Source organism: Phodopus roborovskii, unplaced genomic scaffold (assembly GCF_943737965.1).
Source record: "Phodopus roborovskii unplaced genomic scaffold, PHOROB, whole genome shotgun sequence".
Classification (NCBI taxonomy): Eukaryota; Metazoa; Chordata; class Mammalia; order Rodentia; family Cricetidae; genus Phodopus; species Phodopus roborovskii.
The window spans coordinates 5,590,336-5,617,500 of NW_026125278.1; the positions used below are offsets into that span (position 1 = coordinate 5,590,336).

General features: G+C 44.3%; 1 protein-coding gene across 1 annotated transcript in view; it reads left to right on the forward strand.

Moving 5' to 3' along the window:
- Nucleotides 1-27,165, forward strand: part of Lpar3 (lysophosphatidic acid receptor 3) — a 71,169-nt gene that overhangs the window by 36,611 nt on the left and 7,393 nt on the right. The window lies entirely within an intron of this gene.

Here is a 27,165-nt window from a genome sequence, read left to right on the forward strand (position 1 = left end):
TTTCTTCTCCATTTCTGTATGTCCAATTTGTTCATCATCTCCTTGGCGTAATCTGTATGCCTAGATTCTTTCTCCTCTTCCTCTCCCCCAAAGTCCTGCCTGTCGCTTCTGCCTAGCTATAGGCCATTTAGATCTTTAATAAACCAATCACAGTGACACATCTTCACATAGTACACAAATATTGTACAACAGAAACTGGCTTCCTGGATAGCTGGAGCCATGTAACACCAAAGGCCAAAGAAGGTCAGGAGGTGATAGCAAAGTTGGTGCCCACTCCAGTCAGAGGAGATGGAGCAGAAAGAGGCTGACCACACCCAGGTGTAAATACTTGCCCCTCTGAGTAGCTGTGTGAGCTCCTGAAAGGCTAGGCTTGTGAGTAGGCTCTGTGGGATCCAGTAGAGGGGAGAGGCTGGTTAGCTGGGCAGAATCCTCAAGGATTCTGCTGTTCAGAGCACTATAGAGAAGCCTCCAGAAAGAGCATCATCAAACTGCAGCCCAAAGAGGATGCAGCGCCAGAGTGTGGGCCCCAGAATGTGCTTGGGGACCCCAGGGAGAGTGGGGGACACCTATGCTATTTCCTGTCAGCCACTGGCTTAAGTGCCTCAGGGATCAGCAGTCAGCAAGAGCTGGTGCTTCCTCTGGAGAGGCAGTGAGTCTCCTGAAACACTGAGGTGCTGGAGAGCCCCAGCCCCAGGGGGCCTGGAGTTGTAGTCAGGTTGCTGTGCAAACCCTGGTTAGTGAGACTAGATTAGGCAGATGCCCAGGCGTTAGTCACCACCAGACGCCTGTGGGTCATCAGGCCTCTCCTGATCTATAAAGGGCTAGCTTCGTAGGCATGCTGGTGTGCGGGTGAATTTCTAATTCAGCGGTCTAGCCCCGACAAGGATTTTGGAGAATAATGGAGGCACTTTGAATACTCCGTCCCAGGGCGGAGAGGCGCTGAGACAATGGGGACAGAGGAAAGGAAGAATAGATTTAAAATCCCCAAGAGGCTCTGACAGAGATGGTGTGGTGTGAGGGGAGTGGCAGATGAACTCAGTTTGGCTAGCAGAAAAGCAGGGCAACAGAATAGTGGTTTAGTAACAGAGGAAGCCCAAAATAATAATAATAATAATAATAATAATAATAATAATAATAATAATAGTACCAAAGTGAAATCCCCTACCTTCTAATAGAACATGATATACTGATAATACATTCTTGTGAAGCCCCAGGAAATACACTTCAGCCCTAATCTCTAGGAGAATAAACTACAAGCACCCTCCCCCCCGCCCCAAAATGACTCCATTTTTGATCTAGTGACTTCCATTTTAAAATACATTTCTTCTACCTGTATATAGTTTAAAATTTTTACAATATTTCGTCACTGTCTTGTTCTTTCAGCTATTAGGAATAAACGGTTTTATTAGGTTGCATTTGTATCCAATCTCATCTGCACCAACACAAACAATTCCTCTGAGGGCCATGAGAACAATTTAACGGTGTGGTGTGAAGGAGAACGTCCTATTACTCAAGCTACTAGCACCAGGGGAGTCCTTGCTGGCCTCGTCCAGTGACCTGCAATCAGGCTTCCTGTGTTACTGCACTCCTGAGGAAACACGGATGTCCTAAAGAAAAGCAGAGAAACACGCTGCAAATGGGAGGCAAGAAGGGCCTTCTAAAATTAACCCGGTGGCAGGATTTACTAATTTTGAGTGGCATGTCAGCACTACGTTTGAATTGGGCAGGTGTGCTGTGACCCTTGGTGGGGACTGGAGTGGCTGAGTGTATGCAAATGAGGCTGGGCATTTCTGACCTTGACTAGGACAGCGTGGCTCTCTGCTGGTCCCTTATAGAGTAGGGACGTCGTCTTTGAGACACCTCTGTTAATTCTTAGGAAACTCTGGGGAGTCTGCTCAGCAGTCTTATAAACATCCTATGTTGGATTTCCGCTACATTAGAATTTATTAGTGACACATAGTAACAAGTTCTGTCATGACAGGTTTTCACACCTATAGGATGTATTTCTGTTATATCCACTCCCAACACTACACTCCTTGGGTACACTGGCCCCCTGGCTAACACTGCACTACAGTGGTGTGAAGCCTCACTTGGTAGGAGTGACTCCTTAGGCGTTACTGTGGCATGGGAAACTGGCCGAGCATGTTTTCCCATGTCTGTTGATACACATTCGGTGTGAGCAACTGTGGCATTGTGGTAACAAGCTTGCCTCCAGCACTCCCCGGTGCTTCCAACATCCTCCTTATAGATCAGTAAGCTCAGTGCTCCTGTGTTTCCCTGAGTCTCGCTTTTCCTGTGATAAAATGTGCCCACAAGCGTATCATCAGCATTTAATTTAAATGATTGATTGTTCTTAGTACTAATAGACAAGCACCCTTTGCAGTATGGGGAACACAAATTTTCACCGCAGTTGTATTATTTTATAGTTCAAAGGGTGGATTTTACCCCTCCGGCCTGTTTGTCTCTGGTACTTTAGAGGGTGTTTGCATGTGCTCTCTGGATACTGTGTGCAGTGTTAGCATGCCATGTTGCTGTGACACCTGACAAGCAACTCAACGGAAGGATTTATTTTGATTTATAGTTTGAAAGCCAGGGAAAAGCTATCGAACCTCAGGGTCTGCTCCTACCTGCCCTACTTCCTCTGGCAAGGCTCCATTTCTGACCCCCCTCGTCTTCTACAACAGTGTCACCAGCTAGGGACCAGGTGCCCAAAAGCACGAGCCTCAGGCAGACCATTCCCATCTAAGCTGCAGGAGTGTGAAAGATGGGGCGAAGGTACAAAGGCCCTGTGTCCCAAGAAGGAATTTAAGCTTTCACATTTTCCTCATCTGTGAAAGTTGAAACACAGAGAATGTGTTCCCAGGAGAAAAATTAAAAGTGATGCCAATAAGTTTAAACAACATACACAATGGCCTCTTGTCATTTAGTGATTTCAAAATGCTTTGGTTTAGCCACTCCATAACCCTGAGCCATAAATGGGACAAGTTCTAGGAATTTGTAAATAAAGCCTTCAGGAGTGACCTAGTTAGTTAATGTAAATATATGAGCCCAGAACTTAGTTTCATAAATATTAAATTGCTTTGGCTCCAGGTCTTAAATAAGTTTCAACATCTTTGTGAGTTTTGTTCTCATGATTACAGTTTGCTTGTTGCTAAAATGTACATTTTATAGTCAGGGGCTTAGAAAGCGGGAGTCCTTCCCAGCTACCTCACTGGGACCTTGAAAGCTCTGTAGACACGTGACACAGCATCTTAAGTCTCGTGTGTCTGTGTGTGCGCGGCACCCACACATGGAGAAATTACCCTGGCGTGGCAGTGTGCACTGTTCATAATCACTTCCTGTCTTGCTTTTATTTTTCACTTCACAGTCTAGAGATGAGGGCTCCTGTGTCTTTGTAGCTGTCCATATAGCTAGTCTCTCCAGTGACTCTAAGATTGCCTTTTGACTCTACACTGAATCATTGATATATTGTGCAGTGGTCCTCCCCGTACTGCTCACGTTCACAATTTCAAGCTAATTTTGATTGGCTATGAAATTTGAAAATTTGTAGATTGAGAAAATACTTGTTCTAAACTCGTGTTAGATGTTTCTAAATTACCCTCCAGTGTGTTGTGTCGTCGGAATGCATTTCTACAAACAATTCAGTAACTCTAGCTCCATCAACGCCAGGCTGTTATAACTCATCTTTGCCTTTAAAGGTAACACTTCTGCTTTGGTACAGGATGTTTGAAAGGGCATGCACTGTGTAACTAGCTGAGATTCAGTGTCCATTCCCATTCATTCACTGAGATGATAATTTGTTTGCCGAGAATGGCTATTTATTACCAGCCTATTTAGAACTGAGAACAAGCCCCTGCTTTCATGGATTCCAGCATGGGTGAGCCATAAACAAACACAATAGAACATAACTTCATGCTGTATGAAGAAGAATAAAACAGAGAAAGGGTGGAGAAATGGGGTGGTAGAGCTGGTGAGGAGAAGGGCCTGGAATGTTTCCCTTCTGCTCGAATAGAAGCCCAGCCTCACAAAGGCTAAGCCCTCTGGTTACCAGGGCTAGAAAGCAATGTCCAGGCCAGCTGGCATCAGCAAGTGAGAAGGGAGCTAGCTGGGAAAGTTCCAGAAGTAGCTCTAAAGCTAACTGGCTTGATGTGCCAGCGAAGGAAAGTTGGGCAACTTCCTTTCTGTTTGGAAGTAACCTTGCCAACTGTTCAAGTCTCTTTAGACAATGCTGTTGGAAGAGCAGGATAGTCACCATCTATACCACCAGTGGATCCCAGCCAGTGTCCCTCAGTTTGTACAATTTTGGTCCCTAGCAAAAGACTACTGATTGTGGATTTTGGATAGGGATAAAATGGGCTCATTGCACCGTCCCTGTGGAAAAGACTCCTTGCTCATGCTCTGTTGTTTCATACAACCCAACTCACTGCTCTGATTGAACAAGGAAGACAGTGCATCACAGTGGAAAATTAATTCTTTTGGAAGGAGGACCTAGAGAAAATCTACTTGCTAGGGTCCTGGCCCATGCTGAGATCAGCCCTAGGGGTGGGGAGGGTGTCACAACAAATGGGCAGTTTCAACATTCAACATGAGGTGCAGAATTCACCACAGGTCAGAGCTTGGGGGGGAGATGCTCAGCACTGCCACCCACCCAGACCTCTGAAGACCAAGTCATTGAAGGTCATTTCTCACCAGCGTTCGGACTCCACCATCTAATATACTCTGTGGTAAGGAGAGGATGAAGTTGCCTGGGGGAGAGCGTAGGGAGACTAGAGTGTTGCTTACTGGGTGGGTTTTTTTTTTCTCTGTAGACTCAGCTGTGTCTGAACATGTAGGGAGACTTTTTTCATAGCTCTCTTCCAAGAGTCTTATGCAAGAAGGCTCAAACAAGAAAAACCTCCTTGTGAACAAAACGGCACCCTGGAAGACTTTGAAATCCACGCCAAGTGTGATCTTAAGCCTGGAATTCAAACACAGGGCTGTTACTATTCTTTTCCTAAGAGGAATTCCCAACTCTACCCTCAGATGCCTGCATAGAGAAGACTCTGCTGACTCATGAGCTCCATCACAGGTGATTTTTTTTTTAAAGAGGACAGTTTTGGGAGTGTGCTGAGTGGGCTGGTGAGGAGGTTTGTCACTTGTTTTCATACTACTCACCTTTTTTCTGAGTAAAATCCGAATCTACTGAAGTGTGTCCCACTTACGATGTTTCTTTAGAGCTGTAATTCACGGAGTGCAGAGTGCCAGGAGCGTGATGTCTGCAAGTCCTTTGAATCACTGAGCCACTCACACAACTGCACATACAACACAAGGCTTCTCTCACTTCCTGGGAGTGAATCGAGTTCTTCTGCTTGAGACCCTGAAGTTATAGCACGTGGCGGAAGCTGTGGAAGCTCTGTTTAAACACAGCACTCTGTTTTACACACTAGCCGCCCCCCTGATTGCAGAAATGGGAACCCTCACATTTACTTAAGTGGAAAAAGGGAGGATTCAAAGGATGCCAGGGTGTGGAGATGATGTGCTAGGGGCGGCCTGGGGCAAGGCAGGGAAGCCCTGGGGATGCTGGGAAGATCTTCCTGTCCAATCCTCATCCGAGCTCCTCTCCTGCCCTTGGCATACTTCTTCCTGCTTCTGTTTACGCTGTGTAAAGCATGGATGCCTGTATCACAATGCCCCTCTTTCTCCTATCTGCACATTCCCTTTAACTAACTCAGCTTATCCAGCCTAGAGTTCTGGCCCCCATCCCTTGATACCTGAGACTGTTCTGTCTGTTCAGAGTCTGGGACCTAAGAAACGGGTTCTAGTTGTTGCCGCAAAGTCAAGGCAGATACTTCACAGGCACTAACTTTGGTCGCCAGCACAATCAGGTTTGCCATGAACCTTACCTGTGTAACCATGTGAGGAGTATTCACATAACAGTAGTTATAACTATTACAATGCATCTCCACTGTAGAGTGGAGATCTTTTATTTGTATCTGTCCTTTGTAATCTTAGAACATGAAGCCGAATACGCAAAGTGACTTGAAAATGTGGAGCAGAGGGCTTGTAGGTTGGCAGAGGAGCCAGGAGGTTTTTGTAGACTTCCACAGGGGGCAGCTCATCTGTATTTTCCCCTCTAAAGGAACTCAAAACCACTCCAGGTGGGGCTTTTCGTTGTTAATGCTTCCTTTTCTTTTCTCTTTCTCTCTTTTCTTTTTCTAGAAAGGGTCCTTTCTACCTAGGCAGCCACACTGACCTCACTATCTTCCTGCTCCCATCTCACAAATGTTGACATTATAGCTGGTAATTTTTGTTGTAATGAGCTATTGTTGCTTTTAAGTGTTTTGATTACATTAATGAGCAAATCAAACACTATGTGTCATAAGAAATTACTGGTTATCTTTGCAGATCGCTTAGATAAATATTTTCATGATTATGCTTATATTTTAAATGGCATTTAAAATATAGCTCTCAAAAAATGGGGGAAGAGGCTTCAGGAATTTCAGTTATGTGCTATGGTCTAGCAAAGAAAATTTTGGAACCAATTAAACATGTTGTCCTTTGCAAAACCAAACATTGCCAAAGACAGGGTGGCTGCTCATAACTGAGGGCCTGGACTTCATATAAAAACCCCAGTGATGGCTTAGATATGTCACAGATGAATGTTTTGGATGGCACGACAGAGGGTCATGTCTGACTAAAATTCTAGGTGAAAACCAGCTAGTGTTTTCTGGAAGCAAGATCTCTCTTCCAGTAATCTTTGCACAAGAGATGGTATCCCCAACCGGGGATTCGATGTTTAATTACTATGCAAATTCTTGGCACACTGTCAACTCGTTTGCTTGTGAGTTTTTCTTCAGTCACATTATTGTTTTAATGAGACACCAGCTTGACTGTGAAGAATATACACCGATAAGCCCCAATTAGGATGTAATCTCACCCCCCCCAACCCCCTTCATGAAACTTCTTCCACCCTGAACACCCACAGGTCTAACGAGATCCTTTTAGCTTTCTTATGAGCCGGTCCTTGTGTACAGGAATGAATAGGAACGTATAGAAATGTATAGGGATGTATCCCTCATGTAAGTTAGTGGTGCGCTTACTCAGAATGACACTTCCGGACATCCCCTTTTAGAGTTCAGTTTGACAGGAGTCCTTAAGGGAGGTAAGTGCTGATTTGTAGCAAGTCTTTGAGTGACACTTTGGCATGTGCTTGGGGATTGTCACGTTACCTGTGTTGTTACTCTTTCCTCTAAAACCCTGCCAGTGGCGAGCATTCCACTCTACAGGTGCCTGTAGACTCCTTGCTGTTGCTGAATGCTTCTACCAGCAAAGCAAATACTCACACAGCCCTCCCTGGGGGCCAGGTGCTCCTCAAAGTACTTCAGCTGTTTATTGGTTTCGTTCTTCTCTGCAGTCTGGATTGTCATCACCCCCCCACACCCTAGGCAGAGAACTTAACAATTTGCTGGAGGCCACACGCTCAAGGTCCCGTGGTCAGTAGTTGGAACAGCTGAGGTCTGAATGTGAATACACCGTGGAGTGTTGTCATTATTTATTAATTCCACAAATATTTATTAAGCATCCTATGTGAGACTACTGTGAAGTGGGCGGGTCTTTCCCGTTTAAGACCTAGCCTATGGCACAGAAAATTGAGAGCGCAGATTAGTGTACATATCACTGTGGCACCCTGGGAGCGTCTGGAAGATGCTCCCTGCTTTGAGAACTGTGCAGGCTTTCCAGACCAGGTGATGTTTTCTCAGCAGCCTCAGCTTCTACAAAAGGGGGGCATGGCCATACCTACCTTAAAGGACACGCTTGCACACTAAACGATGGCACATAGTGTAAAGCGGCATGTTCATTAGCCCGAGTGCCATGAGCAGTGCAGTTGTGAGACTGAGAAAGTACACTGAAAGCAGAAAGATCTTCAGGGACCGAGTCCCCAGAGGGGAAGGCACTGCAGGGGGCACAGAAGACAGGAGGGGTCACCTGGAGAGGCAGCTGGCCAGTCGGTCAGGGGAGGTCATTAAATCTGCCTGCACTTCCGGCTGTGGAGTTTGGATTTTATCCAGAGGGCTTTCAAGCTACAAGGTAGCTTGGTCAGACTTGCCTTGTATAAAAATGGCTGGCCACATGGGGGAATGAATTGAAGTGGGTAAAACTGAGGCAGGAGGCCATTTGAGAGACTCTGAAGTTAATATAAGAATTGATAGGGATCTCATGTAACCAACCTCAGAGACATAGGTAGATCAGGGAGACATTAAGGATGCAGGGTCATTGGTACTTGGTAACTTTTCTCCTATAAGGCACCAATGATGACTGGTCTGGACATGTGGGCACACAGAGGATAGCGCACTACAACTCAGGACATTTAACCCCATCTGAGTACAGGCGGTGAAATCTTCACCGTGGACCCAGGTGTCGGTTCTGGACCAAACAGTTATCTTAGGATTCGTTTGAGATGCTGATCACAAGGCTGTTGGCATCCTCTGCTTGTCCCCTAGTCCCCAGGGTCTGGCTTGTTCCCAGGTTGTTGGTTCAGTATGCCTCCTGCCCTAAATCCAAACCGAGGCCTTATTTTCCAAAATTCCAGTTTCTCGGGTAGCTTTGCAGATCAAATCCCATTATATCAATAGGTGTAGCCCAACCAACTAAGGAAGCTGTTTATTTGCATATGTGTTTGCATTTTAGATGTTTTTATTAGCACACATCAAAATTATACATAATAATGGGTGGGTGTCATTATGAGATTTTTCACATGTGCATATAAAGTGTCTTGATCATATCAAGGAGGATATTTTACAAGTGGATGTCATAGGATTGAATTATATATGCATGTTCTAATGTTCCCCAATAAAACAATGTAAAATCATTTTACTTTACTATGTGATGGGTATTTTGCCTGAAAATATACCTGGTGCCCACGGAGGGCAGAAGAGTGTGTTGATCCACTGGAACTGGAGTTACAAAGACCTAGGTCTTCTGGGAAAGCAGCCAGTGCTCTTAACCACTGAGTCATCTCTCATCACATCATTTAATTCCAGCTCCAAATTCCATTCTTTTCACCTGTTCTTGCAAGCAAGAATGTAAGTTTCTGCACAAAGGTGGGGACCATATCCCGTTTGACCTTTACATTGGTCTGGATAACAAGTGACTCGGAAGGAAAGTAAAGCTAGCTAACAATCTGCACACACTCTTCCAGCCCACCTAAGCGCCGTCTCTTTACCATCAGTGCCTCAGCAATCTTTCTCAGTGGTACCAAGGACTCCATCGCATTTGAGATCGGGGTGTGGCATTAAGCGCTGTAATTGCCTAAGAGTGTACCATCTGCAAAAATCAAAACAATCTTGCAAAAGGCTCATGAAACCCTTTGCTCTGGCAACGGCAATTAGAGCTACTGAGCAGACAGGATGATTCACAGCACAACTGCTGTTCAACAAGAGCGACCGAGGCCCTGGTCGGAGGAATGGCTCTATGCTTATCTACGCTCTCAGCTGCCAATGGCTCCTGCCTGCCTGGCTCTCCTCTTCCATGGTTGTAAACTGCTGTTCTCTTAGTGTTTGAAGGTAGTCTTACACTTGGGCAAGTGTCTACAAGTATCAATAAGGCCATCTGTTTATTCAGTCATTTGATCGTTGACTCATGAATAAATATTGATCCAGCTCCCACTTTGTAACGACTGTGCAAGGAAAAAACCTGGAGATATGAAAGCAAATCTGCTCTTTATGGTCTCGCTTCTTGATAAATACCTGATCTAGTCGAGAAAATAGACCTGAAAAAGAAAGACAACAGTGACATGGGCAAAACCAAACACCTACAGCATCGTGGAGTTAATGCAGAAGGCTCTGAATTGATAGGTAGTCACAGGACCCTTCGCCACATAGATCTTTCTGGCTTTGCTCCGTTTACTCAGCTTTAAACTAAAAAAAAAATATTTCGAAATAGTCACTATCCTTTGGGGCTTGGGAAATGGCTAAGCAGGTAGATAGGTTTTCCTCACAGATATGAAGACCTGAGTTTGAGTCCACAGAACCCACATAAAAGCTGGACACGTGTACAATCATCTGTCACTGCAACACTTGTTCAGGGAGACAGAGGTGGAAGCAGGAGACTCCCTCAGGTGATCAAGGCCAGATGTGATATAGTGGGGTGCGGTGGGAAAATAACAAACCTGAGGTTGTCCTCTGACGGGACCCCCCACATACATCTGCACACACACACACACACACACACACACACACACACACACACACACACACACCGCTACCTCTCTGGGATTCTTCATAGCTTCTTTCTGTAGCTTACATAGCTCTGGTTTCTTAGTATTTTTCCAGCCTTTCCCTGTTTCATGTTTCATTCTGGACATCTTTAAAGCCAACCAGCAGCCTCCATAACTTTGGCTTCACATAAGAAGTCAGTCCACCCCTACAACGACTGAAGCAGGTAGGTGTCCATATTACCCTCGTGCGATGCATTAGACAGCTGAGGTACAGGTTGGTTGCGAGATGAAACAGTGGTTGGCACAAGTGGACCTGGAATTTTGAACCCAGTGGTCTGTCTGTAGAGCTCAAGCTATTAATGTGTGATGCTACCTTGTTCCTCTATCAGCTGTTTCAACCTATCACACCACAATAGACCTTTCCTTGGGTAGGAAAAAGAGTCCATCGTCGCCATCCAGACAGAGTTGACTCAAAGCCACGTGCCAAAGGGAGGCTCTGTCTCCATCCTCTCCCATGGGCTCTTAGCCCCAGAGAGGGATTTATCTTCCATTATACAAATGAGAAAGCAAGCAGGCTTAGAAAGTCTTACCAGCAAAATGTCTGTATCAGTAAAAAACAGTGAATTAGTAATACGCAATAGTGAACACAGGTGTTTCAAGCAACCAAAGAAGAGTGTGCTTAAAGAGGAAATTTTAAGTGCTCTTCTCCGGAGGAGGGGGGGGGAGCATCCACAGAGCAAGAGGTGGAGCTGTCTCACTCCACAGTGTGAGCATATGTTTTATCTGTATTTTGGACCAAGGTGGGCAATCTCCAATTCATTACATGTATTTATCTTTATTGGGGGAAAGCACTTGGCATGGTTTGTGTGGAGGTCAGAGGTCGTCAGCATCAGTTCACTTTTTCCGTCCTTTGGGTCCCTGGGATCAAGCTGGCGTTGCTGGACTTGGTCACAAGCAAAGTTACCATCTGAACCAGCTCAGGAGCCTAGTGATCATTCATTCCATCAAAGACTCCTTTAAACCTGGGGTGGCCTGTGCCCAAATCTGTACTTATGTGTGTGATTCAGAGGCTTTTCTCCATAGCTAACAACCAACAATTTTAGAGTTGTTGTATACTTTGTCTTACTAATCTCATTTATTACTAGTAATCAGAAGTTGGTAAGTCAATTACTAATAAAAGTAACATTTAGGTGGAGAATTCTTTAATCTCAGTGTAACATAGCAGAAGTGTTTTGTTTATTTAGAAGCAATCTTATTTCACACATCGATCACCCCATCCTCTCTCCCTCCCATTCTCCTAAGTCCACACTGATCCCCTAAACCTCCACTCACTCCACAAGGATAGTGAGGCCTTCCATGGGGGATCATCAAATTCTGTCACATCATTTGGGGGAGGGCCTAGGCCCTCCTCCATGTATCTGGTCTGAGAGAGTACCCCTCCATAGGGAATGGGCTCCCAAAGTCCATTTGTGCACTAGGGATAAATTCTGGTTCCACTGTCAGAGGTCCCACAGACTGCCCAGGCCTCCTGACTGATGCCCACATTCAGAGGGCTTGGTTCAGTTCAATGCTGGTTCCCAGCTATCAGACTGGAGTCCCTGTGCTCTCCTTAGGTCAGGTCAGCTGTTTCTGTAGGTTTCTCCATCATGGTCTTGACTTCTTTGCTCATCCCTCCTCCCTCTCTACAATTGAATTCCAGGAGTCTGGCTCAGTGCTTAGCTGTGGGTGCCTTCTGCTTACATCAGCTACTGGATGAAGGCTCTAGGACGGCATATCAGGTAGTCATCAATCTCATTGTAGGGGAAGGGTATCAAAGGCAGCCTCTCCACTACTGCCTAGATTCTTAGTTGGGGTCATCTTTATGGATCTCCAGGCATTTCCCTAGTGCCAGATTTCCCTTTAAACCTATCCTAACTCCCTCTGTTAAGGTATCTCTTTTCTTGCTCCTCGCTGTTTCTTCTCTTTCTCAGTCTTCCTGCTCCCTCGTGTTCTCTCCCCTCCTCCTCTCCCCTTCTCTATTGCCCCCCTCCCCCCCACCCTGCTCGCAATTTGCTCAGGAGATCTTGTCCCTTTCCTCTACTTTGGGGGACCGTGTATTTCTCTCTTAGGGTCCTCCTTCATTCCTAGTTTCTCTGGTGGTGTAGATTGTAGGGTGATAGTCCTTTGCTCTATGTCTAATATTCATATATGAGTGAGCACATACCATGCTTGTCTTTCTGCTACTGGGTTACCTCACTAAGGATGGTTTCTTCACGTTCCATCCATTTGCCTGTGAATTTCAAGATTTCATTGTTTTTTTTCTTTATCCATTCTTCACTTGAGGGGCATCTAGGTTGCTCCAGGTTCTGCCTATTACAAACAACGCTGCTATGAACATAGTTGAACAGATGTCCTTGTCGTATGAATGTGTACTCTTTGGGTATACACTCAAAAGTGGAATGTGAGGTAGACTAATTCCCATTTTTCCTGAGAAACCATCATACTGATTTCCAAAGTGGCCACCACACAAGTTTGCACTCCCACCAGCACTGGAGGAGTGACTCCACATCCTCTCCAGCATAGACTGTCTTTGGTGTTTTTTAGCCATTCTGACAGGAGTAAGGTAGTATCTCAGAGTTGTTTTGATGGCCAAGGATGCTGAACACTTTCGTGTCTTTCAACCATTTTAGATTCCTCTATTGAGAATTGTCTATTTAATTCTGTGCCCCACTTTTTAATTGGGTTGTTTGGTGTTTTGGTGACTGGCTTCTTGATTTCTTTATGTATTTTGGAAATCAGCCCTCTGTCAGATGTGGGGCTGGTGAAGATCTTTTCCCAGTCTGTGGGCCGCTGTTTGGTCTTGTTGACTGTGTCTGTGTGTCTGCCTTACAGAAGATTCTCCGTTTCAGGAGGTCCCTGTGCTACTAGTGTTATGTTCATGAAGTGATCTCCTATACCAAATTCTTCAGGGGTACCTCCCACTTTGTCTTCTAGGAGGTTCAGTGTGGCTGGATTTATGTTGAGGGTTTTTGATCCATCTGGACTTAAGTTTTATGCATGATGATAGACATTGATCTATCTACAGTCTTCTACAGGCCAGCATCCAGTTATGCAAGCACCATTTGTTGAAGATGTTTTCTTTTTTCCATTGTATAATTTTAGCTGTTTTGTTAAAAATCAGGTGTTCATAAGTGTGTGGGTTAATATCAGGATTTTCAATTCGATTCCATTGGTCTACCTGTCTATTTTTGTGCCAATACCAGGCTGTTTTCAGGACTATAGCTCTATAATAGAGCTTGAAGTCAGGAATAGTGATGCCCCCAGAAGTTCCTTTATTGTACAGGGTTGTTTTGGCTATCCTTGGGGTTTTTTTTGTTTGTTTGTTTTGTTTTGTTTTGTTTATTTTTCGTATAAAGTTGAGTATTGTTCTTTCAAGGTCTGTGAAAAATTGTGCTGGGATTTTGATGAGGATTGCATTGAATCTGTAGATTGCTTTTGGCAAGATTTCCATTTTTACTATGTTTATCCTACCTATCCAAGAGCATGGGAGATCTTTCCATTTTCTGGTATCTTCTTTGATTTATTTCTTTAAAGACTCCAAGTTCTTGCTATACAGATCTTCCCTTGTTTGGTTAGCATTACCCCAAGATATTTTATGTTGTTTGTGGCTGTTGTAAAGGGTGATTTCTTTCTCAGCCCCTTTATTGTCTGTATATAGTAGGGCTACTGATTTTTTTTAAGTTAATCTTGGATCCTGCTTATTTGCTGAATGTGTTTATCAGCTGTAAGAGTTCCTTGGTAGAGTTTTTCAGGTCCTTGGTAGAGTTTTTCAGGTCACTTAAGTAAAACTATCATATCATCTGAAAATAGTGAAAATTTGACTTCTTCCTTCCCAGTTTGGATCCCCTTGATCTACGTTTGTCATCTTATTGCTCTAGCTAGAACTTCAAGTACAATATTGAAGAGATATGGAGAGAGAGGGCAGCCTTGTCTTGTTCCTGATTTAGAGGAATCGCCTTGAGCTTTTCTCCATTCAGTTTGATATTGGCTGCTGGTTTACTGTATATTGCTCTTATTATATTTTGGTATATTCCAAATCTCTCCCTGATCTCTCCAAGACCTTTATCATGAAGGGGTGTTGGATTTTGTCAAAGGCTTTTTCAGCATCTAGAGAGATGACTGTGTGGTTTTTCTTTTCACTCCTGAGTGAAGTGGTACATTACAGTCCTGGTGCTTGAATCACGAGCACCATTTAAAGCCAGAGACCAGAGGTTCAAGGCCAGCCTGGGCAGTAGAACAAGAACTCCTCCAAAAAAAAAAAAAAAAAAAAAAGACAAAAAAGAACCAATGTTTGGCTGTCCAAATGTGGGGAAACAAGATCTATAATTAGAGGCTCTCATTCTCGTGTTTCATATCACGACAGATCTTTACAATGAAAGGAGAAACCTTAGTGCCTCTGGTTCCGGAGACATCAGAGCACGTGGTTCCATTTGACCTGTCTCTCTTGTCCTTACTATGGTACTATACATGGTTGTTATGAGAATGTTTTCCCAACAGCCTGGTTGCACATCTGTGTCAGCCCCAAATAACACACAGAGACACTGTATTAGATATAAAGCTGTTGGCCTGTTACTGCCGTTTCTTATTGGCTAGCTCTGTCTTAAATATTAACCCATTTCTATTATCTAAGTGTTTCCACATGGTCTTATCTTACTGAAGAGAGGGTACAGACCTCTTCCCTCAAGTCCCTACATCTTGACTTCTCTCTACTACATCTCCCAGAGTCCTCCTTGTCTCCCAGTCCCGCCTATCTTGCCTTCCTATGGGCCAACATGGCTTTATTTGTTAACCAATAAGAGAAACATATTTACAGAATGACAGACATTTCCCATCACATGGTCCGATTTTGAAGATGTCTGCTATGTTAGATGGTATAAGTTTGTCTAACCAGCACAGGAACAAATGATGAGTATTCCTCCTTTCCAATAAGCCCATTCTTTGTGTTCTTTTCACAAGACCCCTAAATATTATCTTTCCCATCATTTTCCTTCTGACATTTCTCCTCTGAGTTCCTGTCTTGTCTGCCTATTCCATTCACTTGATATGTGTCCTTTGTTACCTTTATTTTTATTCCCAGCTAGAGACAAACCATTAGAGGCCAGGCACTGTTCAGATCACCTTGACTTCCCAACATTTACTGTAGAGATCCAGGGCTCATATTGGTGATTGTGGGAAGAGAAAGAGCAGAGAGCACAGTGCTCACTTGTGTCTGTCCTGAGGTGGGGAAGAGGCTTGTCTGTGGTTGGCTCTATAGATTAGAATGTTCCATTAGATACCTTGAAGGTTCATCATTATAGCAAAGTACAGCTATTCTTAAGCTTGTGCTGGACTTTCCAGAACACTGGAATAGAAACTAAGCGCAGCCCATGGATGTCTCCATGGAACCCCATGCCAAGTTAGGAATCACAGTGACACATCCTCAATCTAGCCAGCCACATGGGGAAAGATGTGTCGGTGTGTAACTTGATAAGTGTGTAGTGATGTGGGGGTATGGGACGTTTGACTCAGCCCAGGGCAGAACAAAAGAAAGAATGAAGTTTTGAAGGACTTGGAGGGAAGCGGGGAGTGGGGACAGCTACGGTGGGTGCCAGGACAGAGAATTTAGAGTGTAAGGGTCACTGTGTTCAGCCCTGGCTACAGAACGAGGCTCTGCCTCAAAAATAAAACTAAGCAAACAGAAAAACAAACAAACAAACCAAACCAAAGAGTGATTCAGCAGATAGTTACAGTCCAGAGGGACCAGAGTGAATGAGGAACAACTTTGCTCTTTACTTTGGCCTGCCTTTTCTCGTGTGTGTGTGTGTGTGTGTGTGTGTGTGTGTGTGTGTGTGTGTATGTATGTATGTATGTATGTATGTGTGTGTAGGTATACATGCATCTGTGCATGAATGTGAAGGCCAGATGATAACCTCAGGTACAGTTCCTAAAGCACTTTTGAGACAGGATCTCCCTCTAACCTGGAGCTGATCCAGTGGGCTAGACTCACTGGCCAACCCGTTCTAGCAGTTGCCTATCTCTGCCTCCCTAGCACTGGGATTGCAATTGTAGACCACTATGCACTCCTCTTTTAAAGTGGGCTCCAGGAATTGAACTTGGGTCCCCATGCTTGTGCAGCAAGCTTTTTTTTTTCCCAACTGAGCCATCTTCTTCGCCCTCTTTAGCTTGAACATGAGCCCAACTCATGTTTTTCCAGGTTTCTGTGGACCCATGCTGCTCATTATCACCAACTCACATTTCATACAAACCTTGAGTCCGAAGTTGAAGGATCCCTCTTTTCAGTAGAAGGGTTCCCCAAAGTCATGATCCAGTGTCATGGAGGCTGAGGTCGTCGTTAGAATTTGGGCTGGCAGCTGGGAATAGAGATCTCAGTTAATGTAAAGCCTACCCTGCACAAGGGGAGCCCTTGGGCGTTGGTCAAACCCTCTGACTCCTGGCTTCGTTCCTGACTCACAGAATCAGGATGAGGGAAAGAGGCAAAGTCCCTTCTTTCATATTTACTTTCCAAGTTGAGTAATGACTATTAATCAGTTATTCAAACGACCCGTGAAGTAATAATTGCAGAGAGCAACAGAAGGAGCCCAGTCAGAATAATATTGAATGACCAGGGTAGATGCTGCTTTCTATGGGATGAAAGACAACCCCTGCAATGGATGTGACCTTGGAATTAAACTATGAAATGCTGCATGGAAGTAAAGATCTGACGGGTGGTGGAGGGGGGAATGAGGGAGAGAGTGCTTGTGTCTCCTTGTAAGGGTTTGATAAGGGTTCAATAAATATTTATTAGGTGACCCCTAAGTCCTCAGACAGCAATGCTATTCCTGAAAAATGGAATTGAGATGGGGGCTGAGGAATGAACCCAAGACACCCCCCCACTCAACCACCCTGAGCTAGACCTCCAGCCCAAGTGATTATTTTGTAATTTGCAAGTTACCCACTTTTCTGACGTTGCTATTCCCAAAGGATATAATTGGAATTCCTAATGGAAAGTGAATAAAGCCTAATAACCAAATGCACATGAGAGGAAAGGGCCATGTGGGCAATAGAACCACTGAGTAGGGCATAGGCAAGGAGTTCAGGACAACGAGCCCACATTTGTGCCTCTGGCATGGCACACAATCAGTTACAACACCAATCAGTCATCGCTGTCTTGTTCTTAGGATGGAGCGGTGTATTCTTACATTGCTTTGTCGATTACAAAGTAAACTTGAAATAAAAATCTTCAGAAGGCAAAGACAGTGTCACATTACATTTCCTTGAAGTAAATTCTGGTAAATACTGGTTCTAATTGGCTTTGGGGAAATTCAGATATGATCTGAAGTAACGAAGGAAGGTATTCAATAAAATTTGAATGGTCCTTTGAATGCTGCCCTTGCCAAGTAAAAACTATACATGTTTGTCATTTGGAATCTTAGCAACAGAAACATTAAAACATAAAAACAGCAGGATGGGTTATTGGGGAAGCTGATGATTTAAGATTTTACAGATGGTCTCATGTCCGTGTTTGTGTGTGTGTCCAGTGCCTACCTAGCCTAATTACCAAGTGGTTTGTAATAGAGAAGAGTGTGATTATGTTTTTCCTGTGTCTTAGAGCCAGTGTCTAGATCTCAGCTCAAATTCTGGAGCTGAGCTAAGAGGGAGAGGTGGTTTTATTTTGTTTTATTTGAGGATGAACTCTTTTTTTCCATCTCTCTTGAGATGTCTATAAATATACATTAACCCTAACTCTTTACACTGACCACTAGCGATGGCTTGTGTTTCCTTAGTGCCTTTGACAAACAATGGCTGTGACTGTGGTGGAAAATGGCCTGCAAACAGAAAATGTTTCCCTGAAGTCTTTCAATGTGGCTTACTCCTAACACCATCCTTCAGTGCTCCATTGGCTTGGTTTAACCATTTAATTGCAGTTCTTAGAAAATGTATTCACTTCCCTCCCTTCAGTATGTTGGAGCTACACCTGAGTGGGATGGTCAACAAGGCTCTTAGAGATGTGGGAAACACTGAGTGTGTACAAGCTTGTACTCTTTATTTTCTGTTGCTATAGTAAAACACCATGGCCAAAGACAACTAAAGGGGAAAGAATTTATTTGGGCTTACAGTTTCAGCAGGAGAATCCATCATGATGGGAGAGGTATGGCAGAACATGGACAAAGCAGAAAGATGAGAGACCAAATCTCCACCCACATCAGAAGTCAGGGAGAGCAAACAGGAAATGGAGCGACGCCTATGCTCTGTCCCACGGACAGAGTCCCTTTAGCAAAGACCCGTGTCCTAAAAGTTCCATAATATCCCCCAAACAGCACCACCAGTAGGAGACCAAACCTTCAAATACATGAGCCTATTATGTGGGGCATTTCTCATTCAAATAACAACAGAGCTGATGGCATCCGATACCTGGGAGAAATGATAGTACCTGCATTGCAAAGTAAAGGGTGAGCACTGTGGCAATACAGTGGTCAAGAGAAGACAGCCTTGTGGTCAGTAGGATCTGGGTACAAGTAAATGTGAGCATGCTTCTACTTAGAAGACTTAAGCTTTGCTTGTCTGGAAATGGACCTGTGGGGGTTCCCACCCTCTGAAAGTAGGTAACTGAAGGATCCGGCATCCCGCTCATGCATAGCACCCAAGCCAATGATACTTCTGTCTCCCAGGTGCCTTTGCTTTCAGATGGAAGCAGCCATAACTGTGCTCTGGGAGCAGAGCGCCAGTGATCATTTGGGACTATTCTCAGGCCCCTTTCCAGGCCATTTTCCTTTCGATCTGTCTTTTTGTCTTTTCTTTGCAGTGATAGAGATCTGCCTTGAATCTGCATCCTTCTCCCTCACCCTCCCAAATAGCTGAGATTACAGGCCATGAGGACTGCCCCGCCCCAGACATTTCTTCTTTTTTACCCTTGTGATTTACTTTACAACAAGTACAAAGAAATTAAAACAGGTCTTATAATAACAGACACCATACAGGTCTGCATAGATCCTACATCAAAGGCTGTGTCATGATTTTACCGCTCAGCGACTCACGCCCGTGCTTTGCAGTTTCCCATTCAGTGAACTAACTCTCGACACAATAGAGAGGCTGCTATGACTTTCCGGCACCTCGGCTTACGGGATCGATCTGACTTCCTTTGCACCGGCAGAAATCCAGTGTGTGAAGATGATCTACCCCAAAGCAGAAACAGAAGCAGTTTTAGTGGAGGTTTATTACTTAAAGATAATGCTAGTGGCAAACGGGAACATACCAGTGAGAAACGCACAAGGAGGAAGTAAACACTACTTGGGTCATGCCAAGTAGCCATTATACCCATCTGTAAGAGCATTACATATCTACTTTGAGAGCATTTCTAACTACCCAAATACCAAACCATGGAAGTCTAATATGACTCATCTATGTCATGGCACCGCAGAGGATCGAGCAAGCGTTCCTAAAACTGGAGCAAGAGAATGTGATCTGGTCACAAACCAACTGTCGCCGACACGACTAACCCGATCCTGGGAAAATGGCACTCACTCTTCCCTTGTGACCCACTCACCTCTTGACTATCCTACCTCACAACACCGCTATCGTGGTGACTGGGTTTCAACAAGAGTGTAGCTAGGACAGGCAAACATCAGTGAGTGTGCACACTCAAGCGTATGATGTTGCACTCCTGCATGGATCTGGGAGCTGTGCTAGACTGACAGCTCAGGAGAGATCCCTTTCATATATTACTCAGTTTAGGATGCCCAGTGCTCACGTTAGGGATAACAGCCAGCAGATGGTGAAAGACACTTGTTATGGAAAGAGTCTGGGCTGAAGCCTAGATTCGGTCCACCGTGGGTTTTTTTTTTAAACTTACAACACTACTTCTCTGTTTCCAGTTTCTTCACCTCCAAGTAACTGGGATTGGACAGAAGGCTCCTTCTTGCTCTTATAGTCAATAATTGTGAAATTTATGCTGTCTCCTTCATCCATCTTCTAAGTAATTGAGGAAAAGATTGAAATGGGTCTTTCCAGATGAAGGAGGTTCTGGGTATAGTTTGAGGTAATGTCACATGATCCCAGGGAAAACTGGTATCAGCATGCTGTCAGCTGTTCAGTGAGTATTTACTTAGCTGACACAGGACACTTGCTAAGTCCTGGACACTTCAAGAGTTGTTAGGTGAGCAAAACAAGAAGGCAGAAGAATATCTAGGTAGAACTTAAGATTAGCCATGAAACGCTACAAGGTCATCATCTTATCTAGCTTTTTGTTGCTGTGGTAAAGCACCATGACCAAACACAACTTGAGGAGCGAAGGATTTATTTCATCTTACAGTTTTTATCGTCCGTCCTGAAGCCGATAACTGGTACATGGCACAAGATATACGGGACTGGCTCAAATATAGATTAATATATTTTATTCGGGGAGAAATCACTTACACGAGATGCAGATGACCGCCGCAAGCCGCTGCTCTGAGGATCTATCCACACTGGCCTGATTGGGAGCCAGAGAGAGCAAGCCTGTCCTGGACCCCAGACCAAATACCACATGCTCACCTATGCACCTGTGACCACACTCAAGTGGGTGTGGTCAGTGCCACAGGTGCTGCTGGGTGGATCTCTCTACACCCTCATGAAGGAAAGTCAGGGTAGGAACCTGGAGGCAGGAACAGAAGCCGAGGCCATGGGAGAATGCATCTTACTGGCTCAGTCCTTGTGGCATGTCCTGAAATAATACAGTGCATGTCTGGGTGATAATATGCCCACATGTTAAGTGTCTGCATGGAGCTCTGTATATATTTATCATATGGGTGTCACATGACCCAAAGAGATATACACCACAGAAATATATTATTAGAGTGGTGACCTCTGGAGTCGCGCAATAGGAGGAGGGCATTGTGCTACTTCCCAATGGCTATAACTAAGTCAATAGATGTGAAGTCATAGATGCCCCATGAGTACCTACTAATTCATTTACCAAGCTAAGATGTGTGGTGATATATTATTTATGATTTCATAATGCTTGCCTGAGCGTTCTGGATGCAAAGCCGGCCACAGGCTATAGAGGTCAGGCAATGATGATACACACTTCTAATTTCAGCAGCCATACTAGCAAGCCATAGAACCAGGCAGTGGTGGCACACACCTTTAATCCTAGGACTCAGAAGACAGACAGAGTTCAAGGCCTACCCAAGAGTGAAGAATAACAGAGCTCGCGACTTTGGTCCCAGCACTAGGGAGGTGGAGACAGGAGTGATGTGGCTGGTCGGAGAAAGGAGTAAAAGGCGGGAGGAGGCAGGAGCTCAGAGCTTTTGCCTCTGAGCGTTGGTGGAGACAGGATTGCCGTTTCAGCTGGGCACAGGTAAGATCTACTGCCTTGGCTGGTGCTTTGCTTCTCTGATATTCAGCTCAGCTTGAAGCTTGAACCCCAATGTCTGACTCTTTTATTTTTTGTGATACGAGAATGTGTCGTTTCTTTTCTTTTTCTTTTGGTTATGTTTTTTGTTTGTTTGTTTTGTTTTTGTTTTTTTCAGACAGGGTTTCTCTGTGTTGCTTTGGAATCTGTCCTGGAACTTTCTCTGTAGACCAGGCTTGCCTGGAACTCACAGAGATCTTCCTGCCTCTGCCTCCTGAGTGCTGGGATTAAAGGTGCGCACCACCAACACCTGGAACGATGTGTCATTTCTAATGAAATGTTTCTTAGGCAATTTCACATAGAAGGTAAGTTGCTCTTGAGGCCAAAACCATTCTGTGAGCCATCCATGGTTCCAGGTTTCTTTTTCTTTCCTGACTGAGGTTTTGTTGGATGATTTTATGAACTTTTTTCTTTTTAGATAAAAAAAAAAACTTTGGAAGTATAATTCAGCTAATAAGCACCCTGACCTAAATCAATGACTAAAAATGGGTCATAATGAGAGGTTGGATTTGGGTTGTATATGATCAACATATATTGATGGGGAAAAAAAAGAAATTGTCAAAGAACAAAGTAATAATATCCTTAAAATAACACTAAATTTAAAAATGTATCATACAAACCAGTGAAGGTTTGCCATATAAATTATGATTTATCCACTTAGTAAAGTAAACTGTCAAGAGCAATATTAATATTAATGTGGATATGACATATTCTCATAACTTACTACTTTTTAAACAAAAATAAATCATAAACATTATGCACAGTATGACTATATTATGCTTACATGAGTTGGTTAATTCATTAGATGATCTCTCCTGAGCTGTCAGTCTAGCACAGCTCCCAGATCCATGCAGGAGTGCAACATCGTATGCTTGAGTGTGCACACTCACTGACGCTTGCCTGTCCTAGCTACACTCTTGTTGAAACCCAGTCACCACGATAGCGGTGTTGTGAGGTAGGATAGTCAAGAGGTGAGTGGGTCACAAGGGAAGAGTGAGTGCTATTTTCCCAGGATCGGGTTAGTCGTGGCGGCGACAGTTGGTTTGTGACCAGATCACATTCTCTTGCTCCAGTTTTAGGAACGCTTGCTCGATCCTCTGCGGTGCCATGACATAGAGGAGGCTATTGCCAGACACAGGCGCTGTGCTTGTTTTCCCAGCATATAAACCAAATAAGCTTCTATTGTTTATAACTTACCATGTGGCATTCTGTCATAGCAGCAGAAAGTGCTCGTGTGAGTGAGTGTGCGTGTGTGTGTGTGTGTCTCTGTGTGTGTCTATGTGTCTGTGTGTGTCTGTGTGTGTCTATGTGTCTGTGTGTGTGTCTGTGTGTGTTTGTGTTTGTGTGTCTGTGTGTGTGTCTGTGTGTCTATGTGTGTCTGTGTGTCTGTGTGTGTGTGAGTGTGTGTCTGTGTGTCTGTGTGTGTGTCTATGTGTCTGTGTGTGTGTGTGTGTCTATGTGTCTGTGTGTGTGTCTGTGTGTCTGTGTGTGTGAGTGTGTGTGTGTCTGTGTGTGTGTGTATGTGTGTGTGTGCACATGTGAGCCTGCTGTAGCATCCAAAGCATGCTACCAGGTCTGCTGATAGATCACCTACGCAGTGCAGTAGGAGAAGGGCCCGGTTTTATCAGAGCCAACATTTTCCAAGTGCTTTCCGTGGCAGGCACTCTCCATATATTATTATATTATATCCTCACAAAATCCCTGTGTGTCTTATCATTTGTTCATTCTACAGGTAATGGGCTGGGTAATGTTAGCTTATTTGCCGTTGGTCATAGACAGGGTTTCAAGCAGTGTTGGATTTCAAGCTTTTTTTTTTTTTTTTTTTTTTTTTTTTTTTCTATGATAGAATGGTAATCCTTTTCTCTCAAGGACAAATTCCATTTGATTGCTAGTGACTGCTAGGAACACTATGCTACATATCTGGCTTCCTAGGCAAGAAACACCATGGGTACCTCTGAGATACAGTACTTTTTAGTTCTCCAATTTTCATCCTCCCCCCTCACCCCCCACCCCCCTCACCCCCGCCAGTGCCTACTACTTCCTGTTGCTTTCCTCTGGGCTTCCAGCGGTACTTTCCTGGGCCAGCTTTCTATGTTATTTGAAAACATCAATCCATCAAAGACAGGCCTTTACATCTCCCCCAGGACCCCGTTCTGTGCGGAGAGCAGTCGATGTCATAAAATGCTTCATGTCTACAGTTGAAAAGATAACGTGTGGGTGAAGGGCCCAAGACGGTCCCTTAACGCAAAGGAGGCACTCCAATGGGAAGAACTCCAAGTCCTCCGCTCGGCTAACTGGCGTTTGTCCGTGTTCATGCTCTCCCAAGCATGCCTCTCTGCCCATGCTCATCGCTGGCCTTCCTCCCTTCCTCAGACGGCAGGAGGTCCTTGAGAGAGCAGGTAATGGGGCCGAGACCATGGTGGTCCACACACAAGCTGCTCAAAGTGGAATCAAGAGGCAGGCACAGTGCTTGCTTAAAAGGGTTATGATTTCCAGCTCTTGTCCCAAGTTAAAGACTAGAATTAGGTCTGGGTTGTGGCCGCGGCTGGCGTGCTTGGCATGAAGAATTTCAACTTTCTGAAGCTGCCCACAAATTTAAAACAAGTGTCTGAAAACTATTTGTTAGAAATCAGGAGTTTTGATGGTGCCGACAACGGCGTCGAATGGGTATTGGTGGCCAGCTTAACTGTTTTGTATTTATTTGCAGCGCTTCAGATTTGCTTTCAGACACGCCACAATCTTTTTCTCAGTTATTTGATCTTTTATTAATTTTATTTAAACTGAAAACAATCTTATTTTACATTCCGATCTCAGCTCCCTCTCCCTCCTGTCCTCCCATGTCCCCCACCAACTCCCATCCCACCCCCTCCCATGGTGAGGCCTCCCGTGGAGGATCGTCAAAGTCTGTCACATCATTTGGGGGCAGGACCGAGGCCTTCCCTCCTATGTATCTGGCCTGAGAGAGTATCCCTCCATTGGGAATGGGCTCCCAAAGTCCATTCATGCACCAGGCATTTTAAAAAATGAATAGGAATTAGAAAACAAACTACATCTGGAAGCATTGTTTCTAAATCATGAAACAAATCATTTAATGTTGTAAGAACACTTCCCCTAAATATTCTCTCAAATATGACGTTCGTTATATGTCTATCATGTAATAATATATGTATTACAAATTTTCAACCCCAAACACCTATTTATTTTGCACTTTTGCTTTGATTTCATTTTATTTTTCAAATATGAAGACTGCTTCACCATGGTGAAGTTCACCTCCTGAATTTTACACGGGGCTGTAATTTTCTATTTTAGTAAAATCAGACAACCCTGCGGCTCCTGGGTTGGTATTACTGCTTGTGCTCTGTGGTTTTTTTCTCCCCCCATGGGCTAAAAAGAAAGAATGACAGAGTGAACAGATTTAAAATACATGTGTGATGAAATTAGTGGTCCGTGTGCCAGAGCGAGACTACTCTGTGTGGCTGTTTTTGTCATTATGAGTGTTTTGTGAGTTATTCTCATGTCAGAGGGTTCATTTTTTATTTTTTTTATTGCATGTGTGAATTTTTAAACAGATGAAAATGCGGATATACATGTTACAGGTTTTGCAGCCCACCAGCAAGGGACACTAAGGCAGGGACCTAGAGCAGAGACTCAAGCAAGGGCTAGAGACACTGCCCACTGACTCGCTCCTTCAGCTGCCTTCTTCTACAACCTAGGACCACTCACCCGAAGATGGCGCTGCCCACAGCTGGCTCTTCTACACCAGCCAGTTAGCAACTTAGAAAGCGTCTCCTAGACATAGGCCTTTCAGATCTGGTCAGTTCCCAAACAACTCTAGGTTTGTGTCAAGGTGATAACTGAAGCTAACTGCGAGAGTCGCCTAACCCAGGAATGCTAAACACGTGGTTGAGGGGACTTTCCCCATCTGGAGCATCACTGTGACCTTTAACCTGTATGTGAGGTGTTTTAAATCAGGTGCTTCCGATAACCTTAAGCTGCAGCCATCACTTTGTCATCTCAGTGCTGACTAGAATATTCTACTATGTGATTCACCAGACTTTAGAAGCTAACTTTGACAGCTCCTGTTCTTTTTTTTTTTTTAAATATGACACTGAAACTATTTTATTTGGTTTGAGAATAAAGTTCATTTGCTGTCTAATTATACTATTAGTGAGTTTCTAAAAAAAAAAAAAAAAACAGTTATCAAAAGAACATGAAGCACCATTAAGAAGTGGCTGTGTGTGATTAGTACAACTGACCTGTCACTTGGAAATAGAAGGCGATTAGACATTCTCATCCAGATGTCACCATAGTGAAGAGAGTATCCGGCACGCTAGGCACTTGCTTAGTAAATGTTTATTAACAGAAAGGCATAGACTGCAGTAGCAGCCACAGCTGATGGCTCTCCAGTCAGCATCTATCCATCGCTCTCAGACTCATAGCCTTACTTCTAGATACTCTCTACGTGTAGAAAAGCCACAGACGCTGTGAATGTCAAGTCCCGTAACGGAGCAACTGCCTCCTCCTCCCAGACAGGGCCCTCCTCAGTCTCCCCTGCTTGGCAATAGTAGATACACACTTCCCTGCTATTCTCCATTTTCTCTATGCGAACTGCCAAGATGATCCAAGGGCGCAGTATGTCTTCAAGCTCTGTCCCTCCTTTCTAGCCCTCAAGCCCAAAGCTTTCACAGCCTGCCAGAACACCGCCACCAGCTTGGGGGGGACAAGTTTTCAACAGTGTGAATCTGGAGGGCGGCAGACTCAAACCATAACAGTATGTGATGGGAAAGATAGACTCATGGGAGAAAAATAAGAGTGGATTTGCTGTGTGGGGCTTAATCGGGACCCCTCTCTCTCCTGCTTTCTTTAATCAGAAAAACCCGACTAAAAGTTCTGACGAGAAAGCTCCTTTGGGAGAAATATCCCTCCACCTTTAAAAAGTGATTTGAAAGCTGTTGATATATAGAAGTGGATTTTCAAGTTCATTTAAAATTGGGATCTGCAGTAAGAAACAGCGTCGCTTCCAAACCCCAGCCCGGCGCACACCGGATCGTGCATGTGGCTGAAACACGTCTTATGAAGCAAACACATTTCACTCCACCCGATATGTGATGATGCTTTCTGCTCAGTTCATCCTTCTTTTCCATGCCGGTTGTGAACTTCTAAATTGATTTCATGACCCACTGAGCTGCTACAGAGTCTGAGAAACCTTTGACCTAGTCCTTCTTATTGAAGTTCCTTTATGGACCATACAAAGACATATTTTCCTAATCCTCTCAAGAAGGCACATAACTCATACCATGTTGGATGCTTGGAACAGACATTAATTCATCACCTAGAATGGCCATCCAAGAGCATCCTAGCTTACTCCTCTGGATGAAGGCATTGGAGAAGGCATCTTGAGTCTGAGCTATGCCAACCCAAACACCTGAGTGCGGTACACTAGCTTGCCTGGATTTCGATTCTCGGACTCCATCCGACTTCCTCTATTACTTACCTACTTTAACACAGGCCTGGGGTGTCTGGATTCCCCAGGTGCCTCAGGCTACTTCTTATCCCTCTGCAA